Below are 14,492 nucleotides of genomic sequence, written 5' to 3'. Positions count from 1 at the left end.
GAGAGCAGTAAGTGCTCTAGTCAGTGGCAAGGGTATAGTCGAATTAATGTCACAGATTTATACAGAGTAAGGGTCCCTTAGACCTATGATTACCCTCAAGAGAACTTACAATGCTGATTTTCTGTAATTCTGAGACTTCAAATGATCAGAGATGAAAAGAGCAGGGCAATTCAATGATTTAGAAGCAACAAAGAATAAAGGGAATTAAAAAAAAAATTACCCTTTACCTCTCGGCTCAGTTCCAACTTAGAATTCTGGAATTCCTTATAGTTCTGTGCTGGCTTCTGGTACACAGCACACCCTTTTATTTCTTCCCAATCTCAGTCTACTTTTGTAACCTCTGCCTGCACTCTCAACAAACAACAACTTCCTGGCCACCCACCCTCTTGGACCTAGAGTTGTATGCACCAGTCATGTTGGCACTTCTGGAATATAGCCAGAGGAAGTGGTCTATGCAGGGAACATGAAATTCTCTGGTCCCTGGAGCCTGGAGTGTGCCTGGAAGGGTAAGCACAAGCATATCACTTGGCCCAATAGATTCCTCACCCCACTGGGAGAAGGATAGCTGAGAGAGAGCCCAGTGGGGTCCTCTAACTGTTAGTGCTCTGAGTAGGGGCTCCTCCTGCCAAGGTCTAGAGTGGTATTGAAGTGAAGACTATATAGGAAATGGCAGAGAATAGCATTGTGTTATTATTATATCAGCAGGTTTTTAGTAGAGCAAGAGGTGAGAAAATGCTTTGGGGAACTCCCTATAAAATCTGCCTTTAATATAATGGGAGACCTATAGGACAGAGTGGAAAGACACAAAAGCCATGGATGGAAGTACATATAAAGACATATAAATTAGGGGTGAATATTAGCTCATAATCTCATTTCCTCCATCTCTGCCCTTCTTGGCTCCCTATACCTGGACAAAGTGGTTCCTTACCTTAGAAATAAACTCACTCTCCTTTCCTAAATACATCTTTTCCTTGCTGCCCACAGTAGGCTTTGGAATAAGACATTTCTGGACTCAAGTCTTCCTTCTTTCATTAATGATTTATGTAGTCTTCAGTAATTTGGATGGCAAGATTTCATTTCTCATAAACCTGAGAAGATTAAGATGAATTACCAGATTAGTTTGAAGAGAGTGAGAGAGTTGGTGGTTAGAAATGCAAAAATGGGATATCCAGGTACAACCAGATATTTATCAGAATTTCCCATGAGAACTTTGTGTTATGGTCTATAGAGCTTGTTTTGCTAAGAACCTTTCAGTTGCTAGAGACTTCATTGACTCAATCTACTAGAAGTCTGGAAAGAGAACTTATTTCAGTCATACCTGGTTTCCCAAATAATTAGTCATCTGTTTTCTTCTACCTACCACAGGTAGAGTCCTCCAGAAGCAGATGCTGAGATGGCGCTCAGAGTGCAAGCTGTTACCTGTGAAGGGAAAGGCAGAGGGAGAAATGAAACCATGATGAAGGCCCCGCAAAACCTCGACCAACCAGCTGAGTTAATACTCTGTATTGACTGTGAGGTCTTTCCCAAGACTGGTCAAAATAGCCAAGCTTTGTATGCGACCTTGCTCAGTCACTAATGCGGGCTGAGCCATGAAGGGCATAATCTCAGGTGAGGCAGGTCTCCGCAGCTGAGGCAGACTCTAAAGAAGCTGACAGCTGGGGACCATCTGATGACCACACTCCCTGTAGCTGGGCATCCAGTCATTCCCTGAAGAGAAACCTAAGTGGCACATCTCTGTGTCCACCTCACCATCTTTGACTCTGCTTTCTTTCCTATGTGCTGGTTTCATTCTGAATCTTTTCCAAACTTATGGTGAACGTGTTCACCAAAAGTTTCAGACTTATGTTTTACCAGCTGGGAAGATTTAGAGGAAGAATCTCTCTTACAAAAGTTCCAGTTAATGTCCTGAGATTGAATATTATACATTTGGCTTGGGGTCAGGAGCTCACTTCCAGCGCCAGGGTCCAAGGTTAGCCTCACCTATAATGAATGGACTGAGAGCTAGAGTGAAGAGATTCCCTAAAGGCACATTATGGTACTGTTACCAAACAAAGGATGTTAGGGAGTGGGAAACAGATGTCTTCTACAGTGATGCAGGCTCAGGCACTCATGCAATCTGGAGCCTTTCTAGAGCGGCCTGGAGGTCCCCAAGGAGTTGTGGGACTGCATTTAATTTTAGGTAGAGGATCTCAAAAAGCATTGTTAACATTCACAGAAACCCTCATTATTTTGGAAGACATGACCTTGAATTCTAAGTAAAAGAATTCATGATATTATAACATAAAATTATTACAAATTCCTCTTTCCCTTTCTACAAATTGTACCAATTTTCTGAAGCTCCATTTGCTTTCTTTTTATTTGTGATAGTGTGGAGAATAACTGTGGGATTCTGCAAAATGCTGAATGGGAAAGTAGCACAAGAACACAATAACAAAGAGCCTTTCCTGCTGCAAGGAAGAGTACTCCTGTTGGCATGGAGAACCTCTAACACTGGGACTGCAAAATGGCAAACCTGTGAAAAGAAAGAGATTTCTATATTCAGAAATACAGGATACCTTTAAAGTAGTGTCAGTTTAATGTGTGTGTGTGTGTGTGTGTGTGTGTGTGTGTGTGTATAGACACATGATTTTTTTGTCTCTGTAAGTATGTACAAATCTTTTATTTAAAATCTCTTTGGTTGGGTTTATGAAAGGTTTCTCTCTTTGGAGTTTGTCTTAAATATAATAATCCAGGGCTTATACTCAGAGGGCACATGTCAAAATAGCCACACTATTTATTAAATATTGAAATATTTTTCTACCCATTGGGAAATGGTATAGTAGTAAATGTGAATGAGATAAATTCTAAAATTAATTAATGAATTTCAGCACATGTGGTTTTTCTCAGAAACCACACATCACTGTGATTCCAAGATTTTAAAAATTTTTCTGGTCTGGGCACTGGAGCACAGAACTGGAAGGCCCATTGAAGAGATCCTGTTATTTATTTCAGGTGTTGAGGAATTTCTTTTGGGTTCAAATGTCCCTGGTTGGGAGAAGGGAAATCACACAGTCACATTGAGGAGAAATTTGGTGACGGTTGAAGAGTTTGGGAGAAGCCTGGGGCACAGGCAGCACAAGTGGGGCTTAAATCACTCAAGTATGATTGGGACACTTTGCTTTATTGGAAAACTCTTCCCTGGTGGTACTGACCATCCCTGCACCATGTGCAGAGGTTTATGAGAAGGGGATCTCCTGGGATCCCTTTCAAAGGTCAAAAGAATGTGAAATGCAAGGAGTAACAATGAGACCCTTCTCTCTGTCCCCTCCCTACTGCTCATAGCCAGTTCTCCCCATGGAGAAACCTCAAGATACCCTGGCCCTCCCACCCCTGCCCCTGTCTGCTCCTACAACTCTTCCAAGCACTGGCGCTGGCTGAGTCTGGAAGCAATTGCCCTTTCTCTTTACCTCTTCTTTCCCATCTTGCATTTGTCCTGCTTATTAACTGGGCTTCAACTGGCTGTCCCCGTCCCAGCACCAGTTGTTTCCTGACTGGACTTTGCAGAGAGGCAACCATCTCGCCTTTCTTGCGTGGAACAAAGCAGGCAAAACACGCAGATTCTTAATCAGGTAACTAGAATTGGCCAACAACCACCCCCCTTGTCCCCTCTTCCTAACTTTCTTTTGTTTTGATAGGATTTATTATTATTTAGGATGGTAAGGCCAACATATCAGGAGACAATGGCCATTGGAAAAAATTATTATTATACACACAGATCCCAAGTGAGAGAATACAGGTCATGCCACTGAGGGCCACAGGGAAGCACCAGGCAGTCAGGAGGCAGAGCGAAAAAACTGCCTTTAGCCAGAGCCTTTATCATGTTTTCCATATGCAGGGTAAACAGGTTTGGGATTGACTAGTCTGAATCATTTCAGTGGACTTTGGAGCATAGGAGCTGTCCCAGGTGTCTCACATCTGGCCCTGCAGTGATTAGGGCTGGTGGACTGTGGCCAGGAGTGTGAGAGCCTAATAAGGGAGGTGGTGAGAAGTGTAGACTCTGAACTGGTTGGTTTGTATTTGGAAAGATTGGCCCTGGGAGGATGATTCCTCCTGAGGGGGAAGAAAGCAAAGGAGGCCAAGGCAAGGTGACTCAGAGAAATTACCAGGTTGTTTGGAATAAGGTATCTCTGGTACATGCACATAGGGCAGATTTTAAATCATCAAGTTTGCAGAAACTAGAAACATGATTAATACACTCTTTCCCTCTCATCCTTTTTTTTTCTCCTCCTCTGGCTTTCCAACTTCTATCAATAAATATATGACAAAGGGCCACTGTCTTTGCTATTATTTGATGGTGGTTGGAGAGAGATTCATTTTAATGGAGAAGTCTTTGGAAGAACTTTATATGTAAAATCTCATCTAAAAAAGGAGCATCATTTAGCTCTGTCAACCAAAAATTACACTAATGATTTTAAAATCATAGAATGAATTGATGAATGAATTTTACTATAAATTTGAATACTTGGTAAGCAAGATATACAAGGTATAGAGAATACAGTTGGCCCTTAAACCACACAGTTTTGAATTACGTGGGTAATTCAAAATGATTGAAAAAAATGCGGATTTTTTTCAATAGTAAATACTACAGTACTACATGATCCATGGCTGACTGAATCTGGGGATGCAGAACGTTGAATTATGAGGAAACGTGGATACAGAGGAACCAAGGTTACAGAGGGCCGACTATAAATTATACGTGGATTTTTGAAGGTTGGCCTCCCTAACTCCCGTGGTGTTTAAGGGTCAACTGCATATATTTAGAGACTAGAAGAATATATATTTTTACAGCCTTGATTTATATATTAAGACTATGAACTCTGTATTGTATATTATACAATATGAATATATTCATATATTGGATATTACACATTTTATATGAATTTAAATGACTAAACAGTTATTACACATGGTATTCTTGTCACCTCCAACTTTCTAAATCGTGATTTTCTTTCAAAGCCTATTTAAAGTACCATCTTCTTCTTACAAACTTGCTCATGATCATGACATGTATCTCTTCTGTCATTGCCTGCCCCCTGTCATTGCCTTTCTAATTTTATGATGGCAAGATCACTAACATTCTCCCCCTTAGTTCCTAGAGCAGTTGTACTTATCTAGGGACGGGTGCATATCAGAATCACTGAGAAGTCTCCTCTGAAGTATATATTCCTAATCCAGTCCCTCACCCAACTGCACACACAAAAATATATCGATCTAGGAGATATTTGAATCTAATGAGAAATCTTTCTCGAAGTGTATCAAAATCAGTCGGGGGCAATGCTGACCTAAAGCAGAAAACACCAGGGACTCCCTGTCCCTACCTCGTCTTCTAAACTAGAGAACTCGGCACTGAGCAATGTTCCTTGACAGACTGACCTTGGTCATGGTGTTCTAACATTGCTCACACTTACTAATGTAATCCAGATCATGGCTAGTACTGGCCACTGTTCTCCAAGTCAAAATTGTTAGTATTCTGATAGCAAACTCCTGTGGCTGGGTTTTTAAGTCTAATCATTTCTCTCCCCTTCCACGCCGCATCCCCCTATATTCTGCATGCCCAGTCACCGGAACCTGACCTATGGTTTAAGTTTTTGTAGTGGTGTCCTGCCTTGTTATTTAGATCCACAGAAGGGTCTCTGCCAGTATGGCAGCCCAGTCTTTGTATATCATGGATTTCCTGGAGGGTGACGACAAGCCTGTCAATATAGCCAAGTAGCTCCTTCTGCTGTTATCGACTGGGCCCGCCCCCCACCAACCTACATTTTGGCCCTAATGGATGAGTTTATTCTTAAGTCCTGGCCATTCTCTGAAATTAAATCTTGTTTTGCTTAATTAGCCATGTCTAGATAATAGGTGATTATTATGTCTAGATAACGTAGCTGGGATATATTAGGTATCCCAGCTACATTTGTTCTCCTCACATACTTCACAGCAAATACATCAGCTTTGGGGTAGTTATTTGGATTTAGGGCCTCACTCCTCCTATTGTATTTGAAGGAGCTACGCTCCTCCTTCGTGCTTCTCAGAACACTCACACATGATTATTTGATAAAGGTCCACTTCCCACACTGGACTGTGATTTCTAGGAGGTCAGTGATCTTATTCTCTTTTTTACTCCCATTGCACCTAATGCCTGACAGAGTGCCTGACACATAGTTAGTGCTCAATAAATATCTGTTGAATAAACAAATGAAAATACTAAGGCCCTTGAAAGTATGAGACTGTGTAATGTAAACTCCATCTTAGAATCTACTGTTATGTTACTCAGACTCTCAAAATATATTTAAATGATGAATAAAGATACTTGGAGGAATATATAACTTAATGTTATTTTCGAATTCATGGGCTTCAGAAGATTAATGTTCAATTTCAGAGAAAAGTGTTCTGCATAAAGGTTTAGACCTAAATATAAGAGGACATATCCCTGACTAAAAGTTAAGGCAAGCTCTTATTATGTAGAGCATTCCTGAGCTCATTTTGATGGTCAATACTCACATTCCTTTAAAAAATCTGTTTAGATAACTTTCTCCTTTTCATTTTGGCAACAAAACAGAATCAGAGTGACCAACGGACTTGATGTAGTTCTTAACCATTGCACAAGCCAACAGAAGGCTCCTTCTGAGTGCGTTTTGGGGTTAGTCCACATCTCCCTCATTTATTATGGAATGTAACTGGTATTTCCTGCTTCCACAAAGAAACTCAAACCCTATTTGATACATCAAGGACTCAGAAGGACAGGGCTGTTTTCTCTCTTTTCATCCATAGAACAAGGAATCCTCTCCTCTCCCCACGAAAAAAAAAAAATCCCAAATAAAACCAGAGGTACTAACAACTTCAGCCCCAATTCTGTTTGTTCTGTAACTGTGCTGTCCAGTGGAAATTTAATGTCAGTCATAAATGTGAGCCAAAGAAGTAATTTAAAATTTTCTAGTATTCACACTAAATAAAGTAAGAGAAACAGATACAAATAACTTTAGTAATATATTTTAACTTAACATATCAAAAATATATGATTTTAACATGTAATCAATATGAAAAATTATTAGTGAAATATTTTACTTTTTTTTTCTGTACTTTGAAATCTGGTGTGTCCTTTACACTTACAGTACGTCTCAGTTCAGACTAGCCACATTTTAAGAGCTGACTTTTAAGAGCTTACTGCCACATGTGGCTGATGGTCACACTGGGGAGTATAGTTCTAGAATGTGTTTTTGTGCTATAGTTTTTCACACAGTCAGAAGAGACGTCCCCATTCATCTGCTGCAGCCACCAGCATCTGAGTGAGGAAAGGCAACCTGTTGAAACTTCTGAAAAGTTTCAAGTAGATTCAATAAATAAAACCTGTCGAAATGCTTCAGTGGTCTCCAGGCACTGCTCACCACAGCTGCAGTTGCTAGTTTAACCGCAACTTTGCTACAGTGTTGCTGGGCTGAGGCCGTTTTGCTGCAGCCGTCATTCTGTCCCTGTTCAGGCTTCAGTGTGGCCAAGGCACAGGGGAGGATTCTTTTCCCTTTGGCATTAAGCACAGCCAAGGGTGATCAAGCCAAAACTGACCCAGCCTCTCAATGCCACAGTCCTTTTCAGATATGCTCACATTTCTTTATCTTTCTTTCTTTTTTTTCTGGTTCTTGCTCTGGATAACTGAAGAGAAGGTAGAATCCTTCCAGGCCAAGTACCTATAGATGTTAATATCTAGAATAATATTTTTTAAAGAAGACTTTAATAGAGAGGGCTGATGAATTTGTGGAGAAATAGGGAACAAACCTATCCTGTTATGAGAACTGAGTAAGTTTTCTTTTATTGTAATATGTAGTCAATCATGACGATTATACAGCACATTCTGATCGTTTCCAGGTCATCTTTATCAGGGAGTGGTTGATGAGAAGCTTTAGTATAAGATGATTTTCTTGATTTTCAGCGTTTCTTAGACCTCATGCCTCTGCAGAGTCTGCTGGGGAAGGCAGAGAGTGGGGATCAAGGGTGCAGGCAGCAGAGCTTTGGCCCTCCGTCTCTGTCTTCAGCCAGAGCAGCTCTGTTTGTTTTCCTTTTAATGCTTCTGGGCAAGATCTAGTACAGATAAGTGGTTTCTGTGCCAAATTTTTAGAAAACCACCCACCTACGGGAACTGTCTCTGTTTTGATTCAGTCTGAATCTCTTTCTCCGCTCACCATATTGCATTTTTATCCTGCCATCTGTGCTAGGATGTCTACTTTTTCTATAGGGCCTTTACTGCTCAGCACTTAGTTTTTGCTTGTGCAACTGGGCAAAGAAAAGCTCTTAAATATCACATGTTTTGGGCTCATTTTTATTGTTTTTACTGTTTTCTGTTTAGTAATTCATGCTTATTGTGGGAAAATGAAAGAGAAAACTAGATAGAATAAATAAGAAAATAGAAAGCATTCATAACTGCATCACACAGATAAATGGTGTTAACATTTTGATATATCTGCTTCTGAATTTTAACACGTATATATTTTAAATTAAATTAGAATCATATTTTACACAGTTTTATGTCTTGCTTTCCTCAATTATCATCATATTGTGATCATGCTTCTATTTCATTAAAGCTTAATTGTTATTAACTTTTAAATTCTTAATCCTATGTATGTCTCACAATATACTTAATCATTCCTCTATTGTTGGAAATGTTGATTGTTCCTGATTATTTTTGTTGTTAAAATTGATACTTCATCTATCATTCTTGTACAGAAATGGTGCTTCAATGAACATTCTCACACATAAATATTTAACTACCTTTTAAAATTTATTTCCTAGAAATTCCTAAGTAAATAAACTTTCTAAATGTCTATGTATTGCCCAAATATTGCCCTCTTGTATCAAAATACAACCCCACCAGTAGTATATGTGAGTATCAATCTATTCTCACGCTTCCTGACTTTGAGTTCAATACTCCAAAAGAATCTTTTCCAACTTGATTTTTTTTAATTTTTAAAAATTTTTATTGGGATATAGTTGATTTACAATGTTGTATTAGTTTCAGGTATACAGCAAAGTGAATCAGTTATACATATATATCTATCCACTCTTTTTTAGATTCTTTTCCCATAAAGGCCATTGCAGAATATCGAGTAGAGTTCCCTGTGCTATTGAGTGGGTCCTCATTAGTTATCTATTTTATATATAGTAGTATGTATATGTCAATCCCAATCTTCAATTTGATATTTTTTTAAAGTTTTTTAAAAATTTTATTTGCGAGTCATTGATAGCTTGTTAAGGGACTTTGCATTGCATTATCTGGAGATCTATCATCTATCTGTCTATCTATCTATCTATCTATCTATCCATTTGACCATTTTTCTTCTGATATGTTAATAATTTTAATTTTATTTATAAGAACATTTTATGTATTAAGGCTGTCAAATATTAGCCTATCATAGTCATTGCAAAAACAAATGACCTAGTTTGTCTTTACTTTTTACTTCTGTTAAATTTTTTTGTTTTTTTTTTTTGGACAGCATATGTTTGATCATAAGCACTCTTCTAATCTCTATTCTGTCAGTCCAAGCAGTTTCATCCACACCCATAGCTTCAATTGCTATCTATTACATTGATGATTCACAAACTTACATCTACAGCCCAGGGAGCCCAAGATTGAGAGGGACTGTCTCAAAGAAATATGTTGGTCTGGGTTTTATCTGAGTGGAAATTGAATTAATAAGAAGGAAGACCATAAAGTTTCAAAAGTCGTTGTATCAGCTTCAACTACAAGATAAAGACAGTATAAAATTAAGACAGGCCTCTGGAACTCCTGAGCATATACATATATACACATAAGATCTTATTGGTTCTGTTTCTCAGGAGAACCCTGATTAGTACAGGGGGTATATAATTTGTCTCCTTACTTCATAGATCTTCAATTGAGAGGAACTATATTCAAGGAGTTGTATACAAGGAAGCACACCTGCTTTTATGATCGAATTTTATTTTGTAAGCCAATGTGTGACTGTCTTTTGTCAGAGAGATTTCTAAGGACTTTATCTTTATTGATTGACTCTAAGGGATGCTGCTTGTTTCTAACATGTTTACCAGAAATGCAGCTTCTGACATGGCTCACCAACCTGGGAAGGGCAGGGAGGTACTATATGCAATGATTGAGCTCTCAGCTGTCTTCTCAATGGCAACTGAATTCTCTGGATGGGGTCAGCCTTCTGCACATATTGATGAAGTAAGAGGGAGCACTTGGAAACCTCTTTTGACAGGTTGAGCCACTTCTAGCTAGGAATGTGACCTAAAAAAGAAGATTTCTTATTTTGTAGCACCATAATCTTTCTAGCTCAAATTTTAATAGTTACCATTTGTGTGTATAGCATTATCTTGAATGCTTTACATGTAACATTTTATCTTCCCAATATCCCAATGGGTAAATCTTACTCTTCCCACTTCACAGGTGACAAACCAAAGCCCAGTGAAAAGTTATCACTTTTAGGGAATGGCGGCAGTTTGAAAATGAGCCCATTTTACCTCTGCACCGGTGTTTTCTTCTATTGCACCAAATCCCCCAGTAGACAGAAAAATGCCTGACAGCACATTCCGTCTGCCTCCTACCCCTTCCTGGAGCTTTCCAAAATTTTACTGTTTATTCACTTCAGGCTCAGAATCGAGTAGGCAATTGTAGTGCTATCTTGCTCCTCTTACGTGGTACAAAAATCAGTAAGCAGTGGTCTAATGCAGAAGCACCACAAAGAAAACAGGTAGAAGTCACAATGTGAAATTATTAGGAAAGAAGAAAACCCATCTTAGATGAATTCAACTGATAAACATTGGATTGGCCTCTGCTGTATGGCGATCCTTGGGGAGATATAAGGCTGAAATTAGATGTAGTGTTTGCAAATAAGAAGCTCCCAGATTGTGATAAGTAAACATGATTTGAATATCATTAGGCGTATCCAAAACATGATACTGCATCATGAAAATAAGGATCACAGTCAGAGGGCTATGTCTCCACTAGCATTAAACATCATGCTTTGCCCTTGAGTTAGTGACTCAGTTGGAATAAATGACCTCGAGGGGCCTATTGTTTTTTAGCGAAGAAACAGCTAGTTTCCAAAGACCTAACAAGTTTCATAGACCATTCAAATTCTCCCTAGTATGCGAGCAAGATTTTTTCAATTTAAAAATTAGTCTGTTTATAGAAATATTTGTAGACGTTTCACAGACCTTTCAGAAAACTACTAAACATTAGCTTGGCATGTGAAGCGATTTCTAATATTTTTGTCTTAATGTTTCCCACAGAAGAGTGACTATTAAACACCCTTCCCTCCACTGTCAGGAGCAGAGTATCATTTTTGTTAAAAATGAGTCTTTGATTTAAAAACATAATACATTTCAAGGAAAGAAAATATTCTTGTTTAGTGTTTCCAGAGTACATGCTTACTTGGAAAAATTGAAACTTAGCATGCTGTTTTCCATAATTTGATATCAAGTACTCAGAGTATGTTTAAATCTTAGCCTTAAAATATATTTGAAACTGAAATGTTACATTGTTTTAATATCAAGACTCTATGTACAATTTCTGACCTGATGTGGAATATTGTACTTCAGATTTCAGTGCAATTATCTTCAAGCTTGGTGTTTGTTGAAATGGTATTTATTGAAAAATTGGACATTGTCACACACTATCTAATTTGGTAACATTAGAAGTGATGCCAAGCTTCCCACGTGTCTCTCTCCCTCTGAAAAACTTATAAGTGGAATCCTAGCAGAGACTGGCAGTACTAAGATTTAAAACAACTTTCATGTACTAAAATTTTAAAATGTGTAAGTTCCACTGATATGGTAGGCAAGAAAGTACTGTATTTAGATTAAAGGACATGATGTTAAAGCTTGCCTTACGTTTTTATTACATCTCAAATTGCAACAAATCAAAAAAGATAAAACTTTATGAGACTACAGTTATTTCTTGTAAGACACTTGCTTGTAAAAATTTTTCTCTGCCTTCATTTATTTTTATTTTTAGTTTAAAAGCTAAAGCCAAGCCAGGAAGAGGAAGACAAGATGAGAAACCCAAAATCAAGGTAAACATTGTTTTAGCAAAGCACAGCATTGTGAAATAAACCATAAAGAACATTATCATGCATGTCATACTAGGTGTCCCAACAGAACTTGCTTTACCTTTCTTAAGGATATTTTCTATATAAAATAGATATTATTAGAGAAAATATTTCTGTATACTTGTCTTTCAAAAATGTCTTTCATATGGAATGTTTTCCTTTTTCTAATTTCCAGCTGAGAGAAATATGAAATATCTAGGTTCTGCCTGGAGGTTAAACAGTTTTCTGTAACTGATACCATAAAAACTAAAAAGAAAATCTGAAAAGGCTTGAATCTGACAAGCACGCACGTCTGTACATATATCTGAATTATCTAAACCCCTTAGGTCTCCAACTCATATGAAAGTATTATGAAGTTTTCAGAAGATTCTCTATTTCTTCTTGCTTTCAGCTGAGTAGAAGATAGCTCAAGATCTTTAAGAAAAGATTGCTACTTAGCAGTTTGTGTGTGGTCAAATGGTCAACAAATTAGTTGTGAGTCAAAAGGAAAAAAAAACTTTTATATGCCAACATAAATTCCGTAGGCACTTAACAAATTATAAAACATAGTAATAATAATGGCATAATAATTAAAAAATATAGCCTAAGCTACCTTGAAAAACGAGAAGAGTGGCTGAAGTTAGATGAATTTGGTTGGTTTCTGCCTTGAATCTCCTGCTTTTTTCTTCTCCGCCCTCCTGCCACTCTATCCTCCTGTGGCCACATGCAGGCCCACAGACATAATCCTGGTTGCCTAGGAAGTTTTTTAGGAAGCTCAGTGCCACTCCCCCTCTGGGGGTGGCCCTTACAATGGAGTCATGTCACCAGCAAGACATGATGTTTTGTGCACCAAGGATTAGCTGGAGTTACTAACTAGGTTGTGAGTTTCAACATTCTCTTCTATCCTAACTTTTCAAAATACCTTCCTGTCCTTTAAATGAAGGTCTTGATACTGAGCTTGATTCCATCTCCCTTTTGCAGAATTGCATGATGATTTTTGGGCTCACCCACTGACCTTGCTGTGTTTGGAGAGATCTCCCAGGAATCAGGATGCAGCATCTCACCTGAGAGACAGAGTGAAAAGACCTTTTACTGCTATACTTCATTCATTCGTTTGTTCGTTCATTTATCCATGTATTAAATAATACATTTATATATTTAGTCAATGTGTCCAAGAGAAATTTTTAATGAACAACCACCAGGATTTAGTAGTTGATTGGATATTGGGAGAAATAAAGTGGAAGCCTTTACCAATTCTGGTTTTAATAAAAACTTTGCCAAGTAAATTTCTGCTACCAGGGATCCAGATCATCAGCTTTGTAGCCCTTTCCCCTTTGACTTCACTGAACAAAAGTGCCCTAAGAAAGGGATTCCTCTGTCCTGGGCCTACTGTCATATGTCCTTCCCTCTCACTTTTTTTTTACAGCCTTGTCTTTCACGCTACCTGGGGATGCTGCTCCCACCATGGCAAATTTGGTGTTTAAGTTCTTTAAGAGTGATGACTTTAAATTGTAAGCTAAACCTACTTAAGGTATGTAAACTTCTTTTTACTATTTAGTGTAAATAACTATTTAAACTCCATACTCCAGAAGGTACCCTTTAAAGAAATAATAATTGGGTAAGCTAAAATTCTTTAGGTATTTTATGAAGCACAGCAAAATATTTAATAAGCAAATAGAATTTGGTATATATTTCTTATCCTCAGGGGAACCTCCTTTCTGTGACAATTATGTGATTTTTATTTTTGTATCTTACAACAGAAAGGAAAGACTTAATTTGTAGAATAATGACATAAAATGTGATAAAGAAATCACACTTTTTAAAAAAGTGAGCTACTTTTTAAAAGATCTGAACCCAAGAAAATGAAGGAAGACAGGCTGTTTTCAACGCACATCTTGTATTTCTATAAGGTATATCAAAGCAAATACTTTGTATGGAAAACTAACAGCTTTCCATGGAAGGCATGTGATTGATTGCCAGACTAGTGATAAAGATTAGTTTGACTTGATCTTTTTTCTTTTTTCATACGTGAGCAAACTTCATGTTTGAACACATTAGTTCAAAATCCACCTTTGTCAGCTAAAAAATGGTGATTAGAGTAGACTTAATCCTAACGTACCTCCCAGAGGTATGCTGACAAAAAGAACCACTGGTGATTCTATGCTCCCTTCACATGAAAATCTGTTCTAAAGACATTATTATAAAAACTCTTCCTTTATCCTCTATATCTTTGAAGAACTTAGGAATGGTAAATATCATCTTTTTGATGATGAACTTGCAAACAAGTATCAATACTAAATGAAAAGTGGTTATTTTCCTGGCCTGGTTATGTTCAGACAAGGCATAATTTTTTCACACTGGTCTGTACAGAGTCTTTCTTTCTTTTTTATTTTTTCCTAAAACGTT

At 37.9% G+C, this 14,492-nt stretch overlaps 2 long non-coding RNA genes across 5 annotated transcripts in view; both read left to right on the top strand.

Moving 5' to 3' along the window:
- LOC117197115 (uncharacterized) overlaps positions 1-14,492 on the top strand; it is a 75,480-nt gene that overhangs the window by 15,098 nt on the left and 45,890 nt on the right. For all 4 annotated transcript variants that reach the window (XR_007470638.1, XR_004477631.2, XR_007470639.1 and 1 more), the window contains exons 2-3: positions 12,014-12,071; positions 13,513-13,617. This is a non-coding gene — a long non-coding RNA (uncharacterized LOC117197115). The remainder of the gene's footprint in view (positions 1-12,013; positions 12,072-13,512; positions 13,618-14,492) is intronic.
- On the top strand, positions 1,288-4,308 carry LOC117197121 (uncharacterized). Its single transcript, XR_004477638.2, has 2 exons — positions 1,288-1,608; positions 2,368-4,308. It is a non-coding gene; the product is annotated as an uncharacterized LOC117197121 (long non-coding RNA).

This window comes from Orcinus orca, chromosome 12 (genome assembly GCF_937001465.1).
Source record: "Orcinus orca chromosome 12, mOrcOrc1.1, whole genome shotgun sequence".
Lineage (NCBI taxonomy): Eukaryota > Metazoa > Chordata > Mammalia > Artiodactyla > Delphinidae > Orcinus > Orcinus orca.
Note: the sequence above shows the minus strand (reverse complement) of the source record. Positions and strands in the feature narration are given on the sequence as shown.